This window comes from Carassius carassius, chromosome 4 (genome assembly GCF_963082965.1).
Source record: "Carassius carassius chromosome 4, fCarCar2.1, whole genome shotgun sequence".
NCBI lineage: Eukaryota > Metazoa > Chordata > Actinopteri > Cypriniformes > Cyprinidae > Carassius > Carassius carassius.
The window spans coordinates 35,809,879-35,828,986 of record NC_081758.1 but is presented as its reverse complement, the minus strand read 5'-3'; the positions used below and the strand labels follow the sequence as shown (position 1 = coordinate 35,828,986).

Below are 19,108 nucleotides of genomic sequence, written 5' to 3'. Positions count from 1 at the left end.
GTTTCCTTGTATTTCTGACTCGTTTTCAAGTGGTTGCTGGTAGAGGTTTGCTTTTAATGCGGATCTGAACTACTTTTTACTGTTTCCAGTAGTAGTAAAAGTCGGCCATAGAAGTTTTTTTTTTAAACTTGGTTCACATCCACGTTTTGTAGGGGAACTAAGTTGTGAAACAATTTCTGTTTGTTGCACAGTGCAAAGGAGCTGTGTAGTTTAATGCCACACTTCTTATGCCCGGCATGAATCCTTTGGAGAGCCTTTGACCCCTCTCTCTGAAAACAGAGAAAAGAGGAAGTGAGAAGAGACAATTCTAGCTCAGAGGAAGAGTAAAACTTGTGACTGCTGTTGGGGTCCAAATTAAAGTCCTTTTTTTGCAAGTCTGGTCTGTGGATGACTTCCAGACATAACCGTAGGAAAGGTCTTGTGCAACAGCTGACGTGTTTAAAAGTAGATCAAAGCATATGGTTTGAGCTCTTCTGATGGCAACAGAGGAGCTTGTTGTGGCTGATATTATAGACTCCCTAATCTGTGTTACGGCTGATGGCGAGAAAAACTGCTTCTTTCTTAAAATCCTGCTAATGTGTGTCATGCAAACACACTCCCTAGGGATCATGGAGATGATGCGTGGAAAGCAGAAAGTAGAAGGAAGTGCCAGATTAGGATTAGAAAAGTGTAAAACCAAGAGTAGAAATATGTGGATTAAGTGATTTAGGACTGCAGGGAATAAACATTATCAGACTAGCAATTTGACATACATTCTGTAGAGATTACGGATCTTGTACGGATGTATGATATTGACCTTATGAAATATATGATGTTTGATGATAGTTTTCATTTCTGATGTAATCTTTGATATCCAGTTCCAGTTTAGATTTTGTAACGCTGATGTTCATTAAGTTTCATGAAAGTTCTTCATAACTTTTGATATCTGTTCAGTTCCATAACAGTTCCAGTTTGGATGTCTTAAAATGTAAGTTTTCCTTGCCATTGACAGAATTTTCCATCATAAATGAGACAATTCTTTCCTGTTCAGATATTCATACAACAAAATATTCTGGAGCCATGGAAATTTTGTGAAAATGTTAATGTGGAAGAAGTTGCATGACTCTTCAAGTTCAGACTTCATAGCCATTGGTATCTATCATGTTTCATGATATTTTATGTTCAGTCATCATAACTTTGTATCCAGTAGTTTCATTGTAGTTTCAGTTTGGTCTATTTTAGGTCCCACCTTGAAACCTTTGGCTCTGTGTTCCAGAACTGCTGAAGACTAAGAAGTGTAGGGCATCTGGTTAAGTGTATTTTAGAATTTGGGGGTATAGGAACATATGTGTCCCATTACAGTGCGTCCGCCGAGACCAATCTAAAGCTCACTCAGCTCTGATCCCCAAATTGGTCTGCCCTGGAGAACTTCTGGCAGACTGATCACTCGCTTGGCTCACATCTTGCGTTTGAGAATTGCATTACAGGGAAATACCTCGGCATGCATGTGTTGCTGCTTACACAAATATGCATGTGTCTTTGTTTCTGTAAACCGCTTTTGTGCACGCCGGTGCTTGATTTGATTGATTTTGTGGCCTCAGTCAAGTACTGTGGTGACATACAAGTTTCGTATCATCTTAACAGCTGTTTAGTTTTACTCTGTGTGCTTGTATAATTACCGCGGTCGCTGTGCTTTTTGTAACATCGTAAGAGGCTTGCTCTACATCTAGCAAAGCCAGGTTTTTCTTGCCCTGAATGAAGGCATAGCAAATTCATGCCTGCAACACATCGTTCTATACAGCTATCATTGTGTCTTTCGTTCTAGCTAGTTAGCTATCATTCTAGCCGTCATTGTAGTTATCATTCCAGCTTTTATAATTATCATTCCAGCTGTTGTTGTATTTATCGTTCCAGCTATTGTTTGTTCTATCATTACTGTAATGAGTGACATATTGTTTGTTTGTTGTATCTGTCCATCATTCAAACTTATGTTTGCTATGTCTTTCTGCTTATGTACCTTGCTATTGTTCATGATATCATTATGGAAACAGTTGACACAGTATTTGTTTTTCTGTCTATGATTTAAATTGTCTGTCAACTGTTTGTCATTTATGAAGCATAGCTCTGTTTTATGTTTGTTGTATACTCCATGTAAGGCCCTACAGTACATCTAATGCAGCTATACAAGACTATTTTTGGTTTTTAGAACAGTGTGAAGCATCTGCCAGCTCCACAATAAGGTTAGATACTTTAAGCATAGTTGGGAAGGGTTGTTAGGGGGGGTTGTTCTCTTTCTCTTCATTTTGCCCATCAGTGAAGCGGTGACGCAGCCATTTTGTGTGTGAGGTCTGTCAGGCAAACCCGGGGCTTGCTGGGATAGTGAAGGAAGACTGTAGTGGAAAGCCATTTGAGAAGTGGATTTTTGGTTTGCTAATCCTGATTAATTTTGACCCGTTGTGCTCATTTTAAACAGTGTATTACTGTACGCGAGAAGCACCGCCAGCTTCGGGCCAAACTGAGAGCTTAGCGGCTTTGGAAGGCTTAACAGCAGATGGCATTTTAAGCCAGACTTAATAAATTGTTTCCATTAAACTTACCGGCCCACACATAGTGGATTAAGACTGAAGAACAAAGAAAGAAAGAGTGTAAGAAAGCAACAAAAAAGGAGGGGGGTAACAGCCATTGCCACAACCGCAAAAGATCAAATTGATAACGTGCTTCGGTTGTAGGATTTTCGCTGTTAATCCACCATTGTAACCATCTGTCTGTGCACCAGCCCATGAAAACAAATTAACCCAGCTAATTTATTATGAATAATATTTACAGTCCATACTGTTATCGTAATGTATGTAATTCCAGATAAGGAGCCACGTCTGGTCGACACGGTATACTCAGTTTTTCTTGATAGTATTTGGCCGAATCAATTCCGCAGAGGATGGATGCTACTCCTCCTCCCTGCTTCCCCTCCACTGCCGTCCCCAGGGAGCCGCAGGGTTGCTCTCTAAGCACTCATTATATGCTACACGGCTCAGGGTCTCCGTGTCGAATCGCTAATCAAGCACTCTGTCTGCAGACCCACGATTCAATAGCTGTTGAGTGGCCTTTGTTCCTACCCGCTATTTGCTGCATGTCAATAAAAGTCTGCTCCCTGCTCCGCCTCAGCGGAGGAGCCCCCCTTCACACACGCCTTCCCTTCAGCCCTTCAGAATATAAAATGCACTCGCTTTTCTCCTCTCCTGCATGGGTGAAAAATAGAGGGAGGGAAAAATGAGTGGAGGCCAGTAGGGGTCAAGGGATTGGGGGGAGGTGTTGGGGGGGTCAATGTTTGTATGCTGCTCTTCGTCTCCGCTGAGGTTAATGCTGATGTATTGCTAACCTTAGCGCTCCAGTGTTTGTGGCCTCTTGCCCATTAAATAATGAATAGAAGTTGACCTCTTGACCACCTAATCAGCTTTGCAGCTGTTGGATCGTGGAGTCACGGTTGGGGTTGGACCAGCATGAGTGTCTGGACATAAGCGGCCATATATTTCAAGATGAAGATGCAGCTCATATTAAACCCACCAGTCATTGCGAGGGTTTCTGTAGCCTGTATGGGTGGAAATGCATTTGTGTTTGTTTGATAAACTCTGTCCAGCTGTTATTGCATGTAAATGTTCTACAGCTGTTTTGTTTGCTCTTATTGTGGTGCCAGATAGTAATTTAGCCATTGTCATTTGATATTAATAAACACAGAATGCTTGTCCTTTGTTTGTGTGATTGTTCATGCTTGTTTTCCCTCCTACACATCTTTAGCTATTGGTTTACATGCATATTTCCATTTAGTCAAAGGTCTGATCCATATTGCAACCTATTCTGTCCAAGAATGGCTTGTTAGACAGGAAGAGTGTCTGACCAATATGTAAAGAATGTAAATGACTTTACAGGAATATCAGACTCCCACACTCTTATGGTTTTTCTATCTGTATTCTATTTGAAAGTTTTCAACAAGGAAAAATATCTCTGAGTCGGAGTGTTTCATAAATGTCTTTGAGTCCCACTTGGCTCTGAAACAGAACTGCAACTTCATCTCGAATGGACGAACAGCTTTCATATCTCTTATATCTCTTCATATCTATTATTTCCAACTTTTATTATTTATCCCCACCATCTTGGAACATATGACCATTTGTTGTGGTAGCTGGCTTGTCTGTGTTTTCCTTTCATTTCTGGAAAGAATGTGTTATGAATGTTCCTCTTTATTGATAGCGCTAACCCTGTTTGTGTAGTATTGCCTGTCAGGAAGATGAAAATAAATAGCGGGAGCATGGAGGAGATAAAACATGTGTTTAATTATTAATTGAGCCATTACTGACAGAGATTGCCTTTTTGATAAAAGGCAGGAAGCTGCTTCGGGGGTAGAAAAAGCAATTACTAAAACTATCTTCCTCTTCCTCTCCACCCATCGTTTTGCTCTGTGCAAACAGAAAAACAGACCCTGTCGACCAAACTGTTCCATAAATTATTTTAATTTCCTTTCAATATTTATGATGTTTTAAATTATGGTTCTGTTGTCATGTTCTATTTATTTATGAAGAGGCACTAGAGCCATGCTATTCTACCATGCCCGTTACTATTATCTTAACTGGTGGGAGTTGTTTTCCTTAACGCGTTTCAGAAAATAATATTACATCTCAACATGTTCGTTTCCCTTTTCATTTAGTTTCAATTTGGTCGAGCGACCGCATATGGTGTATTGATTTTGTTGACGTCTAGCCATTTGCAGAAATGCTATATCAGTTACTTTGCATTTAAGCTGACTCTGCATGGGGAATTGATATTATTGTAGCTTACATTTGCAGAGATTCTAAACCATAATTGATGAGATATAACCTTTCAAATGCCAATATAACTAACTTGACTGAGAGCTTTGCAGAAAGTGAAGAGTGTCTAGAGGTTTCACTATTATGCAAAAACATTCCCGAGTCGTATTTTACCCCAAAAATCTGAGCAGAATTATTTTTGTAAGTCAAGTAGCCAATACGCACAATAAACTTGTGTATATGTATTTTTTTCATCATAGTTTTATGCTCATCATAGTATTTGTTGTACTTCCTTTAATTTATACTTATTTAGAGCATTAAATCATTTAATTACACTAATGAGAATCCTCATTGAGAATAACTTTTAAGGTAATTAGACTTTTTAGGGAAAATGTGGTTATGAAAATAAACATCATAATGCACAGAAACTTAACATGGACCATAATTGCATAGGTTTTCACAAGATTTATAAGACCTCAGTCATCCGTGATTCATCCACAGTAAGGGAAGTCATTGTTCCATAGTGGGGCAGACTTAAAGTAAGCGTCTTTTTGCCTCTCAGTAAGCTTTCCCTGGGCTACCGGTCTAAGCCTGTTAAAACCATCCTTACCCTGTGCCACGGCCGCCCAGGGACCAGACGGTGAGGGAACAACGCTCTTGGGACGAGCTAGAAGCCCTACAGCTAGGAGAGCAGCTTGTAAAGTTGAGAGCAGACTAAAACTCAGGAGTCTGTCTGCATTTGTGCAGGGTAATTTTAGCACTCGCGGGCCAGCTAATGACCGGTTTCTTTCAAGAGTTGATTGCTAGAGCTCGTTTAACTATCCCCAGTGTGATCATTCCCGCTGGGGCTGGGATAACCATCAGTCTAGCTGCAGGGTAGCTGCATTTTTTTTATCAGGATGGCTAGAATAGGAAGTGAATATCAAATAAGTACGCTTAGCTGTTTATCACCCATTTGAAGGAGATGCCAGGATGAGATTTTTAGCATTTTGTTTCATTGTGTCCTGCGTTTGAAGTCAATGCTATTTGCAGAGGACGTTGTTATCCTCACTCGCAAAGCCAGATGGTTGTTGCTTGTGGCCAAACATGAAGCTTGGATAATGTTCAGTCACTGGCAGAGACGAATTGCTAGACTGGATGGATATTGCAAACACGCTTGTAATGGATTTGACATTTCGGGAACTGGTTCAGAAGGATTTTATAAAGACTGGAATTCTGTGGCCGAGCACAGGAAGGAGGTTAAATGAACAGAATTCCATGACCAGGAACAATATGAAAGCGCTTCCATGCTTGTTGGAGTTCAAAGGACTTTAACGTGGTTGTGGTATGTCTTGCTACAAACTGTTATTCAAGTTTTTGTAGCTTATTTGCACTTCATCAATGCTATACATATTGAGCGTTCAAGATATGTCATGCCAAGTACAAACACATGCTTCTGTGCATTCAAGTTACTCCGCTGTTGCGTTATTCCATCTGCATTCATCACACTGAAGGCTTGCAGCTCAAAGATGTTTGTGAGGTTAAGCTAATTAGCCCTCAAATCAGCACATGGTAGAAAACCGCAGAGGGACACACTTCAGCGAGAGACACTGTGCAGAGATCACAGATTTTATGTTCAGATGGTCATTAATCGTTAATCGATTCGACTGTTAATCGGTCATTAATCGAGCTATGATAAGACGCAAATACCGCTTTGCAAGAGGCTCTCTGTGCTGAAAAGAGAAGGAAATAAAAAAAAATTATAAATCCAAGTATGTGTGGTCTTCTATTAATCAAACAGTCATCTGTTCCCCCTTGCGCCGAGCACAGGATAGGCCTCTTAACAGCCTTCCTCTCCAGTGGCCCCATTCAGACCCAGAGTGGCTGTTATTTTAGCACCACGCTGGAGAGCGGTGGAAGAGTGGGATGCTGAACCCCGCTGATGTGTTGCCTCACTTGGTAGAGACCGGATAAGAGGGTCCCAGGAGTAGATCTCTACTAATAAGAGCCATTTAGAGGTAGACCTAGCTGCCTCTCCTAGGTGTGAGGGGGCATGAAGGGCAACGACAGCAATAGATGTGGAAAAGATGAGCAGGTACAGAACAAGCCCTCCTTTTGTGCAACCATTGGAGTTCGTGAGTTTTGTGATGTTATCTCAAAGGTGAAGTTGACACTCTAAACCACAATATGCAAAAACCTGGCAATTTTTCTGTGCACGCACAGTACTCAAATCCAACAACAGCAAAAGAAGAGTTCGACCAATCAGAGTGCTGAGTGCTGAGGATTGACAAATACGGAAAGCCCCTTCCACCCCCGCCATCTGTTTTCTTAAGCGAGCACAGTACAGTAATCATTATTTCATTATTTTCAGTTTTGCCTTGATAATCAATGGCTTGTAAATATGTATAATTATTATAAAAATGCCTAAGATGGTTTGAAGAACAGAGATAAACTATACATTGTCACAGTCAAGTGTTTGTCTTAATATTTAATATTAATATTTCAGAATCTTTTAATTTAGCTATGGGGATAGCTGGATGGCTTTGTACATATTAGTGATTTCTGGGAGCATCATTGTTTTCTATTACTTCTGTGATGCATATAAGGGCGCCATCCGGCTTCCAGTATGATTGAAACAGACAAAACATGTTTATAGCACTAAATAATGGCCAGTCAATAATAATACTTCACTCAAAAGAAATTTGATAGTACTGGATTTTTAAATAAAGTAAAACAAATGATAAACGAAATACAAATTTATGAGCTATAACTTAATTTTGTACTTTTAATATTTAAATAAATTCAGTTTTGAATTGCAATTGCCTTTTTTTTTTTTTTTTTAACATAATGCTGTTCCTACGAGTATGTTCTTTGTTGGATTGTACACCCTAAACTTACATTTTTCCGCATGAATTCAAGATATCCGAGATAAATGCATTCAGGTCAGGTGTGAACCCCTGTAGGTTTGAAGAGGATGTTGGATTATGGTTTTTGATGTCTTCTCTTTGATGCATGATTGCAAGTAAATTGAAAGCATGACACAGAGCGCAGTTTTGGTGAACATCTACATGGGCAGCTGAGGTTCTTTATTATCTACCCGAGGCTATGGATTTTTCTTGACTAACAGCCTGAATTTGAACCAGGAGCAGTGAGAATATTAGTATGGCCCAAAGGTTCTTCAGCAAGAATGAACCACCTGGGTCTCCCTTTCAAACCAGCTTTAAAATGCTCCTCTTCTGGAAGGCTTTTAGCTGGCCTATTTGCACTTAAACACTTCTGTAGGAAACGTAGATGGACCTCTATTTAAAAGGTTGCATTTAGTATAGTCATGGACAGCAATCTTTAAAAAAAGCTCCACATTATGCATCCTGGCTAAACATTAATGGGGTCGTATGACATGGCTAAAAAGAACATTTATTTTGTGTATTTGTTCTAATGCAATGTGTTTATACAAAACAAAACCAATAAAACCCATTACAAACGAAGCATTTGTTGCATCCAGTGGGGACATAATTACTTATTATAATGACTTATACTGTCTTTTTACACGTTGCCTTGCATATCGCGCCATGTAAACATAAAACTATGTTGTGATCAGAGAAACGACAAACAACAAGACATGCGATACTCTGCTCTAAACTAAGCATTTGTATCATCAGTGGTAAATTATTTTCATATGAAAACAAACTTACAGGCTTTTTAGAAACGACAGACTGTCCTTGCAAAATTGGAGCTGCCCCTCTTTATAGAAACAGCCTTTGTGTGTAGACGGCATTATAAGCTTCTTTCCCAGGTTTCAAGAAACAGTCTTCTGGAAAATGCGCTGCATACATTTGAATATTTGGTTTGAATTGTTCTGGAACAGTGTTGTAAATACAACTTAACTACTGATTTCTAGTTATGTCCTCTTCTGAAAAGCCAAACAAAGTAGTTTTTCTTTCATACCTAAACACACATTGTCTTTACAACATGACGGCGGTGGCAGCAACACTACTACAGTGAGAATCAAAGTTATGCCACTTTTCTTTTTCATGAACATTTGGCAATGTTATACAAATTTTCACACACACTGACGTAGACGTGGGGGCGTTTGAACTAAGCATTATAAGAAGGCATGGTGGAGCGTTCACTTTTATAAAGAATATCTCTTTGTGTTTGAGATTTTAGTCTTTGCAACTTTAGGGATCTTATTGTAACACGCCAAAAAGAAAGGAAAACTTTAAATTACATCATATGAACCCTTTAAAAAACACTTGTACTCCATTTGTAGTTCTCAACTGTTTAATACAGTATGTGTTAATATGTGCCCCATGAAACAAAGAAGCTGGATTGTAGATGCATGCATTTGTTTTCATATGTAAACCTTAAAAGTGTTCTGTTTTGTTTGGTTATTATAAAGGAATTGCACTCATGGTCCAAAATTGAATAAAAAATTGCTTTGGAAGGAAAATAAAACCCATGTATTATATATTAAATAAAATAGATATGACTTCTGTTGTAGAAAGAATATGTTTTAATATTTAAAATGTTTGTATCTATTCTAAAAATATATGTACATGTTGTGTATGTATATTATATATTTTTTTTTACGATTATACATTTCATTTGAAATATATTAATTAATAAAATGCTTTTTAATTCTTTAAATAAAATATAAATATATAAAATAATTAGGGCTTCCTTAATGCCGCTCCATTTGAAAGCAGGTGATGGACATTTACTGCTAATCAGAGAACCGGCTTTACTGACGAGACACGCATTACAGTCGCATGCGATTAATTGTGCTGCCCTAAAAATAATTAATATATTCCATTACAAGTCTGACTGAAGACTACACTCTTTTCACTATTCTATGACCATGATAAGGCAGTATGTTGTCTCTCTCTCTGTGTGCGTGTGCGTGTTCGTGTGCATGTGTGTGTGTGTGTGTGTGTGTGCGCAATAGAGCTTTAACAGGAAATTAGAGGAGACATGCATGTTTGAGCGGGTCCCCCTGAGTGGTGCTGGAGGTCAGGACAAGAGGGCCTGTCTCCATTAGTTTTACTGGCACACCTTCAAAACCTTCCTTGCCCCTTCAGACTGCCTTTATTACTTCCCTCCCCACTGTACTGCTTAAAGTCTATACAGATGGGTTAAAGCCTAAAGGCTCATACATCATAAACCCTGGTCAGCGTAGATACTATATTAAATTTTGATGCAAATGAACATGGCTGAATTGCAATACATTCAGTATAGCATTCTGATGTTTGTAAAACTTTTTCTGAATCTGTATGGTGTCACATAAACATCCACTAAAAATCTATTACTGCTGTGACAGGTTTTTCAGAAATAGAACTTGCTAGTTTTTTGCCAATGTATTAAAAGAACTGGCTTAAACGAGTAGTTTATTTGTGAATGAGACTATACTATTCATGCTACATGTGTAACCCATTGTACTCTTACAAATGTCTGCAAAATGTTTAACCCTAATCGCTATAGAAATCGCAATTCATTCGATTCTTAGTGTTTTAAATCGATTACTGTCCAAGATCAGCAATTCACGAGTCAAAAAATCATGTTTCAAGATCGATGCATATGCATCGTCAGGGTTTGTAATAGATGCATCAAGAAAACGAGTGAATCGTTACACCCCTACTAGTTTATTGTCATTCATTTTACCTCAGTTTTTCTGTCTGCATTAAAAAAAACTAAACTGGCAGTCATTGTATACCTCTCCCCCATTGTTTAGCTCTGTTCTTGCAAGATTGAAGTCGCCTAAAAGTAGTGTGTTTACTAACCTGATATTTCCCTGCAACCTTATCCCATGTGTCTATCCCAATATCAAACCCACCTGAGGAGTCCTATCTGAGTTGAACAAAAGGGTCTCAGAGCTGTAATTTAGCCCCTCTCTACATGAAAGGACATGCTTGGCTATTGTAAACACTTGGATGTCACCTCTTAAAAGAGTGTCATACCGAAGTGATGCATTTCTGAAAGGGACCCAAGACCTCCTTCTTCCAAAATAACAATGTTTCAGAGTTTTCAAAATTTATTTATTTTTGGTCTGTTAAATACGGGAGCTTATTTCGGCAGATACTAGCCCCAAGCCTACCTGAAATATAAGCCTTGAATGATATAGATTGAATGATAAGTCTGTGAAGTGACAAGGAATGTTTTGTTTGGGGTCATTTGGATCTTAATTTCATCCAATGTGGTTTTCAGGCGTTACAATTTTTTAAGGTGTTCATAGAAACAACACAATTTTTTGGGACATAATGCTCTTCAAGCATCTTTGAAGGATTTCAGTGGAAAAGAGCAATGCTTTTATGCAGAAAAATCCCAGGAATTTAGGTAAACAGTCCATACAATGAAGTCTTTAAAACAATATTCTTTTATTTAGTGAGAAGTCTGATCAAATGGTTGGTTTTACTGTTACTTGACCAGTGTTTGTCATGTTCTTTCTTTGATAAGGATTTTTTCTTCCATAACACACTTTGAAAGATACAATCAGCGCTGCTTAAAGCCGATTATCCAGTTTAATTTGGCGTGAAGATGTCACGATATGTGCCTTGGGATGGCTGAATTATTTCATAAAGTCACAAGGTGAGTCATTAGGGAAGGAAAAAATCATAAGACATTTGAAAAACATGCATGCGGTCATCCACATGTGTGCCTTCTTGTGAGGCGTGCGTGCAAGCATGTATGCTTACCAAGCAAAGCGTTTCTGTCCAATGCTCTTTTTTCTTTTTTTACTGGAAGCAGTTAAGTGAAAAAGCACTTGAGGGAACATTATCCGAATTAAAATATTGACAGTATGCCTTTACACCTCCTTGCCACTATGGCCACAATGTCAAAACAAGAAGTCGGGTGTGACAGGTAGAAGAAGGCCTTTCAAACTGGGATTGTTCCTGCAAGCTCACCGTGGTAGGAAAGCCAGTTCCAGGTACAGAAAGAGAGAAGCAAGAAAGCACAAGAGCTCTTTCAGACCCATGTTATGCTATTTGGGCTGTTGAATGATTCCCATTCATCCATTTCCTCTTCCACTGAAAAGTAATCAGTTACTCGCTGAAAGATTATATTATATGCACCTAATGTCATACAGGTCTGAAGCAGGTTCATGCCTGATAACATTGTTAGAGAACACCTTTATTTGTTCTCTCCCATGGCAAAATGCTCACTACCTCAAATGGCTTTCACCCATGTTGTTTGGCCCGTTTTTTTTTTTTTTTTTCCTTTTCATTGGCTTTTCTCCTCCTGTTTCACCTCCTGCTTTTCTATGCAGTCTGTAAATCAGGGAAAAAGCAGCTGGCAGGGCTAATAGAGGATGCTCTCCTGCGGGGTAACAAAGAGGTTTTGTTGGATTTGTAAGGGCATTATACAGCTAAATAAAGCTGACATGCTGAGGTTGAATTATTGCCCATGCTGAGCCTGGTACTGCTCCGTGAAGCGAGGCTGAGAGTCGGCTGGATGGAAATCAGAGCCGGAGAACCTAAGAGAGAATGGGCTGCCATTCTAGAATGTTCTATAATGATGACAGTTCTTCTATTCATCAGTTCTTGTGCTGCTCTTGAATGGAGTGGCACTTGGATGTATATCATGGTACGGAGTAGGAATGCACAATATATTGGTACCATATCGGTTATCCGACAATATTTGTGTTATTTTTTACGTTTTTATTAGTTGTATGTGCCAATAAGCAATACTCAGTGAGCTCAAAATATCACTAATCCATGTCCCATGCTTTGAGGTTAAACTAATACAAACCCAAAATGTGGACTGATTGGTTCAGCTGAAAACTATCTGTGTGGCCATTTACGGGTGGTTCTCATATTTTGGCTTTCACTCCAAATGTCAAAGGCCGAGGAATCAAGATTTGTCTGTTGTATTGGCTTGCATACGACTGAGACTCTGCTGATTCCAACACCCTGCTGAGCCGTAAGACGAATCTTTATTAGAGCAGACAGCCATTGTCTGCAGTCATCTAGATAATTGCAGCGCTGGGTCCTCTTCTCTAATCAATCCAGACAGCTGCCGCCGTGCCTGCCGCGTTTGCCAACCGTGCAGCTCAAGCTAATTAATGAAATGATGAGCCGTTTGGGCACAACGTGGTACCACACAAACAATCTGGGACGCTTGGAAATGCCCTGCCCACATCAGAGGCACAGATAGATTAGTGAAGAGCTTGTGTTTTTAAAACCTTAAAACCAAAAGTTTCAGAAGTGCTGAATACTGTTAAAAGAATATAACTTTTTCAACCAGAATTTATAGCTCTGGTGCTATTTTCTCACCTTCATGTTGTCCAAAACCAATATGACAGATTTTTTTCCACAGAACACAGAGGAGGAAATATGAAAACATGCTTTTTTCAGATATAATGAACAAGGACTGGCACTTCAAAAGGGATGCAAAGTTAGTTTGTTGTTATTCATTGATAATCTTCCCCTGCAGTGACCTAATTCAGTCTGAATAATAAATGAATCATTTAGACTGATTTAGTGAATCAGTTCATTGAAAAGATTTGACTCAAAATTATTTGGTCACAAATCAGACATCACTAGTTCTCTCATGAACAGAGAACTAGGGTGGTTGACAAGATTTTCAATGACTACCCATTGAAATATTATTTTGTTCTTTACACAAATAATACTTTTTAAAGCGTAAAGTCAACATTCTTTTCAGTTGCACCGAAGAGAGCTGCCAACACAGTCATCAGAGTTTCTCATTTTATATTCATACAGGTATAGAACAACATGAGGTAAAGTGATGTGAAAATTTTTGTTTTTGGATCAAATATTTATTTTTCATAGATGTGAAAGTCAGGGCAAAAAAGTTATGACATGTTTGTTACTCAAGTCATTGCGTCTAATTTTTAGCTAATACCCTTGTACACATTTTTCCCCCCAGTCTTCATTCTGTCCATCAGTAATCACGCATTGCATGAAACAGGATGGCATATGCCGTCTGAGCCATATGGGCACAGTGTGGGTCTGTTCCCAGCATGGGGAAGCAGTGGTTCATGGAGGGCACGGAAAGCTTCCAGATCGCTGAAACGAACAGTAGGTGCTCACAGATTTTCTGTGTTTGTTTCACCAGCCAACATGTTGCAGCTTAACACCCGGAGTGCTCTGGTGCCACCTTGCCCTGTCCCGAACAGAGATGGAAATAGAGGACCAATGTATTCGCACCAGCTGTCATTGGCCCTTAAATTGTCTTGAAACGCACAGGCTGTTTTTGCATGTCAGTGTTAGTAGGGATGGTTATAGAGGAACTTAAACTAAACTTCTCCTAGAGAAATACTGTGTGTTTATGCGTCTGTAGGGCAGCTTAATAGTACTGTAAAATGGTAACAACACAGTGAGGAATATTAATACACTGTGTTATACACAATATTACACAGTGAGGAAAAGCAAAACATATGCCGTCAGGGGTACAGCAATGTAGAGAGTGTGACCTACATTTATTTTTTTGTATATAGATTTATTAATTTATCAATAATAATTTATTTAACCCTTAAATGCATGGATGTTTTTCCAATCATTATTACATATACAGGTCTTTAGCGACCCGGACTGCTGCAATGGCATAAATGTCTCCTGATATTTTAATAACACTTATATATCATTACCTACAGTAATTGCTCTGCAGTAAAGCAATTTGAGCCAGTTCAGTTTTTGCTGATGATTTTCTTTTGTTTTATGCCTGTGGTAATTATGAGTGTAACATCACGTCATCGTTGTCTAACTGATGCCGCTAATCTGTGAGAAGACGACAGCACCTGTTCGGGAGATAAATTCTTCTGTCTTATTCTGTTTGTTGACTTAATCAGCTGGAGGCGGCTTTTAGTTTGCTACTTAAGGTTATATTTTTGTTGTTGTGCATGAGTATTAATGTTTATTTTTTGGCACACAGTGGTGATGGAGAGATATACCACAGGGTTTGCGAGGGAAATGAACTCACAATGTGTAGCGTTAGGCTTGAGTTCTCTCGGCAGAAGGCAGCGTGGTGTGAGTATTTGCAATAAGCATCAATGGCCTCTGGTCATTTGAGAGAATTTGCATCCCCTGCTGCCTTATCTTAAGACCCCGTTTGCATATGAGCTGTTTTTATTACATATAAAACAGAGACAAACTAAGACGTAAATCCATAATCTCCCATTTGCATGTGCAAAAGGAGACGGTTGAGAATATTGTTATAAGGTGGGTGGGGGGCTTAATAGTCTGGAAACAGACACGGCTGCATTGAAATTTTTAGTGTGCAACATTAGGATTAGTGTGTCTCAAGTGTTATGTCGAAAATAGTTTGTTGATGACTCGATGCTTTGTATTTGAGAAGTATGCATGCATGAATGCTTAATATGCTTACCGTATTTTCCGGGACTATAAGTCACAATTTTTTTCATAGTTTGGCTGGTCCTGCGACTTATAGTCAGGTGCGACTTATTTATCAAAATTAATTTGACATGAACCAAGAGAAATGAACCAAGAGAAAACATGACCGTCTACAGCCACCAGAGGGCACTCTATGCTGCTCAGTGCTCCTGTAGCCTACCCTGAAAACATAGAGCGCCCTCTCGCGGCTGTAGACGGTAATGTTTTCTCTTGGTTCTTGGTTCTAAATAAATGTGAGTTATAGTCCAGTACGGCTTATGTTTTTTTCCTCGTCATCACGTATTTTTTTACTGATGCGACTTATACTTAGGTGCGACTTATAGTCCAAAAAATACAGTATATTAACCACAATGTCTTGCACTGCAGAAGATAGCATCTAACTATCTGTCTGTACATTCATCCTTCAATCTGAATGTATTGATGGATGGATGCATCATCATTCATTTCGATCTATCTGTAAGTCTATCAACCCATCCATCCATTCTATTGTTCTATCTGTCGTTCTGTCTATCAGTCTGTCCATCAGTCTGTCCATCTCTCTTAAGACTTTAAAAAAGTTTCAAACTTTCAAACAAGGGTTTTTTGTTTGTTTTTTTTTTTTTTGTTTTTGTTTTTCTAAACAAGGCCAAGATAGAGTTTGTCTTGACAAGCTTTGCTTTTCTGGTTAAATATTAGTGAATCATCTGTGAAAAATCAGTATGGAAAATTCCTTCAAAACAGTACATTGTGGCTTTTTTTTATTGTTTTTTCAAATTAGAATTGAGTCCTGTTTGTTGTTGTTCAAACATAATTAAAATTCTGAAATGTTATTGAAATTTAAAAGGTGTTGTCAATCTAAATCTAAATGATCCCCTGCAAGAGACATTTTTATGATTTTGTGGCTTCATGTCTCTGCAATTTCATACCACCATACTACTCGCTACAAGATATGAACTGTCCCATTACTTACATTTTAAAAGAAGTTTTTTCTCATTTTGTGTGCCTGTGTACTATTTGCTGATGATTTAGTTGTCTTAAATTCAATTACTTGCTGTAAGTTGTACAAGTGTCAGTCATAAGCAGATTAGAAAACCTTTCAGATCCCTGAAAATAATTTTCTCTGGAAGCTACAGCCATCTGTCTACGCTTTCATCACACCAGTGTGTGTGTAATGGCAATAGTACGGCAGCTCTCCAGATGTTCCAAGACGGCTGTCTGAGCCTGAAATGAGGTCAGAGGTCAAGGATATCTTAGTGGGACAGCTGTGGGGCGATGCTGGGGACACCCTGACTCTGCTGGAACCATCCGTCATGAGTATGCACACCCCTACCAACACTGGTGGTGGTTTCTACCACAGTAGGCACATGTTAAGTGAAGAGTCCCTTGAGGGATTGTACCATGAGAGAAGCAGCAGGGGGAGAGGATCGATCAATAGTACGCTGAAGTGTCATCTGGTGAACAGGGATGCCAACACATCCCAAGGGAGTGTTACTCCCTTTTCAGAAAGTGACTTTTGACCTCTACAAATCTGTGGGTGTTCCTGAGTGCGCTCTAGTCTGTGTGTCTAATAGATCTGCTGTGATTTCAGTCAGTCTTAAGAGTCTCTTGTGTTGCCTGTTTTATGTTACAGGTCGAAAATTGCTTTTCTGTTCAAAGCTTAAGAGCACTGTAAGGCATAAATGGCATGGCAAGAATTGTATTCCTTGTTAAATTACTGAAAGTGTTACCAATTCTACTTAGCATTACTATTCTCATTGAACAAACCCCATAACCCTATTTCTTTTTCCTCTTCATTTTCCTCTTCTTCCACCTCTACATTTTATTTAAGAATAATTATAAAAATAATATGATTTATTAATAGAAAATATGCTTTTATGTATGTATTTCTGAGACATTTTTGTTGTGACACTGGTTAGAAATAGTTGTGGTCTTAATTTTCTTAATCAGAATGATGATTTTTGCCCGTTGGGAGAATAAAAATGGGTGAAAATAGTCCATAGAATGAGTGATTTTGACAGTGAGCTCTTGTAAATTAGGCTAGTAAGCAAATACTTCATAACCACTAAGTGTTAAACTAGTAATAGCAGTATACTAAAACTACTTTGAACACCTAGCAAGCAGCAAACCAAGACCCTTGCATCAGTGTGGTAATGTTTGCATTAGGTCTTTGCGATTAATCAAAATCGTCATAATCACGATTTGAGCATTTGCGATTTCTAAATCGCTTAATAGCACGATTTTCCACGGTCCCGACCTCCCGCGGCATGCTATCCGAACCAATCAGAATGCAGCACGCTTAAATGAAACGCAAGAACAGAACAGACAAAGGCTTATATGTAACACCAGGTTCACACACTCAGTCTTTGGTGCATATTTTTTTCACACCCATGTAGTAATTGCACAATAAATGCATATAAATCATGTCTTCTGTTTGACAGTGAACATATGGATTTTGGCTAGATTTTAAACAAGGAAAAGTGCACTTTTAGATAAACAAGGCAATAATGGCACTCATGGAGGTAGGAACACATAGTTATGTTTGAGTTTAATCGTGAATGTCTATGAAAGATAGAATTACTGTACTGTGATAAAATAGAATCACAATGCTGTAAAAGTATTTTCAGAAACAACGTTTGGATTTGAAATCAAAATAATGGATAATTGTTGGGTTTGTGTTAAACAGCCACGGATCAGGAGCGTACTGCAAACGCGTCCTGTGAGAAAGCGAAATGAGTCCATGTGGCTTCTGCACCACATACACATACTATATACGAACTGCAGACGGAGTATGTGTGAACCTGGTGCAACTAATCTATTTCAAAACCTGAAGCACTGCTACAATGAGCTCTATGACCAATGCATGTATATATATACGAGAAATGTGTATGTGTATATATATATATATATATATATATATATATATATATATATATATATATATATATTGTCACACCTTTACATAGTGATTATTTTGACTTAGGCCTATGTCTGTTCTAGAGACATGTTACAACTTTTTGATAAAGCTAATTTGTTTTCTTTTTGAAATATGTTTCAAATTCACACTGAATGCATTTATGTCTATAAAGAATATCTGTGTGTGTCAGAATTGTGATTAAAATCGAAATCATAAAATTGATTTTTTTTGTCCTTATCACACAGTCCTAGTTTGCATGGGTAAGCAGTAAAAACCTACTCCATTTACAATGAGGTTTGTGTGTTGTGTGGTTTTGTTGTTAGCAGGCACAGTAAATCTATCGTCGACCTTGGTGTTGGATAATGAGGTCTTGTTTGTCTCAGATAAATATTTCTGCCTTGAGGAATGTCAGTTGTCAAAACTGAAAGTTAAAGGAGTTACAAGTTTATTTGGCACTATCTTCTCATTAAAAGATTCCTAAGGCAGACTTTCAGGGCCAACAGTATGGAATGTTTTGAGAAAATTGAAAGCCGTACATCTTTAATGTGGCGACTTGCCCTATCCATATACTGATGTCTCTACAGTGAGGTTGACACATTAACAATTTACCGCAACCACAAATTGACTAGATTTTTACAGGTGACAACCTTCTAAGATTGTATAAGACACGTACAGCTACTGGCAGCAGTGTTACAAAACACCGGCTGCCCGGGGCGCTCATTTCGACTGACATTGATTCTGCAAAATGATTACGGTCATATTCCTGGTTGGGAAGAAATTCCTTCGTTATGTACAGCAGGAATCCAAACGAACTGAGACATTCACAGAGCTCTTTTTTAATGAGAAAGAAGCCAAGCTTGTATGTCTTGTCCTGCCTACTGGCTGCCATTATGGTCCATTAGAATCATCATTAAAAGAGAGCTCAGGGCCCATTGTGCCTAAAGTGCCACAGACTGCTAGCTGAGGAGACTGACTACCACTGTCCGTTTGCACCACACAAACGTGCCTCTGAGGCTGGTTTCCACAGCAACATTACCGAAGGGAAACGTATTTCTTCTCTGTGCTTTTGTAGGAAAAGTTAGCAAAACAGG

The 19,108-nt window shown here is 38.7% G+C and overlaps 1 protein-coding gene across 11 annotated transcripts in view; it reads left to right on the top strand.

Annotated features, from left to right (window-relative positions):
* Positions 1 to 19,108, top strand: part of fbrsl1 (fibrosin-like 1) — a 283,256-nt gene that overhangs the window by 244,720 nt on the left and 19,428 nt on the right. The window lies entirely within an intron of this gene.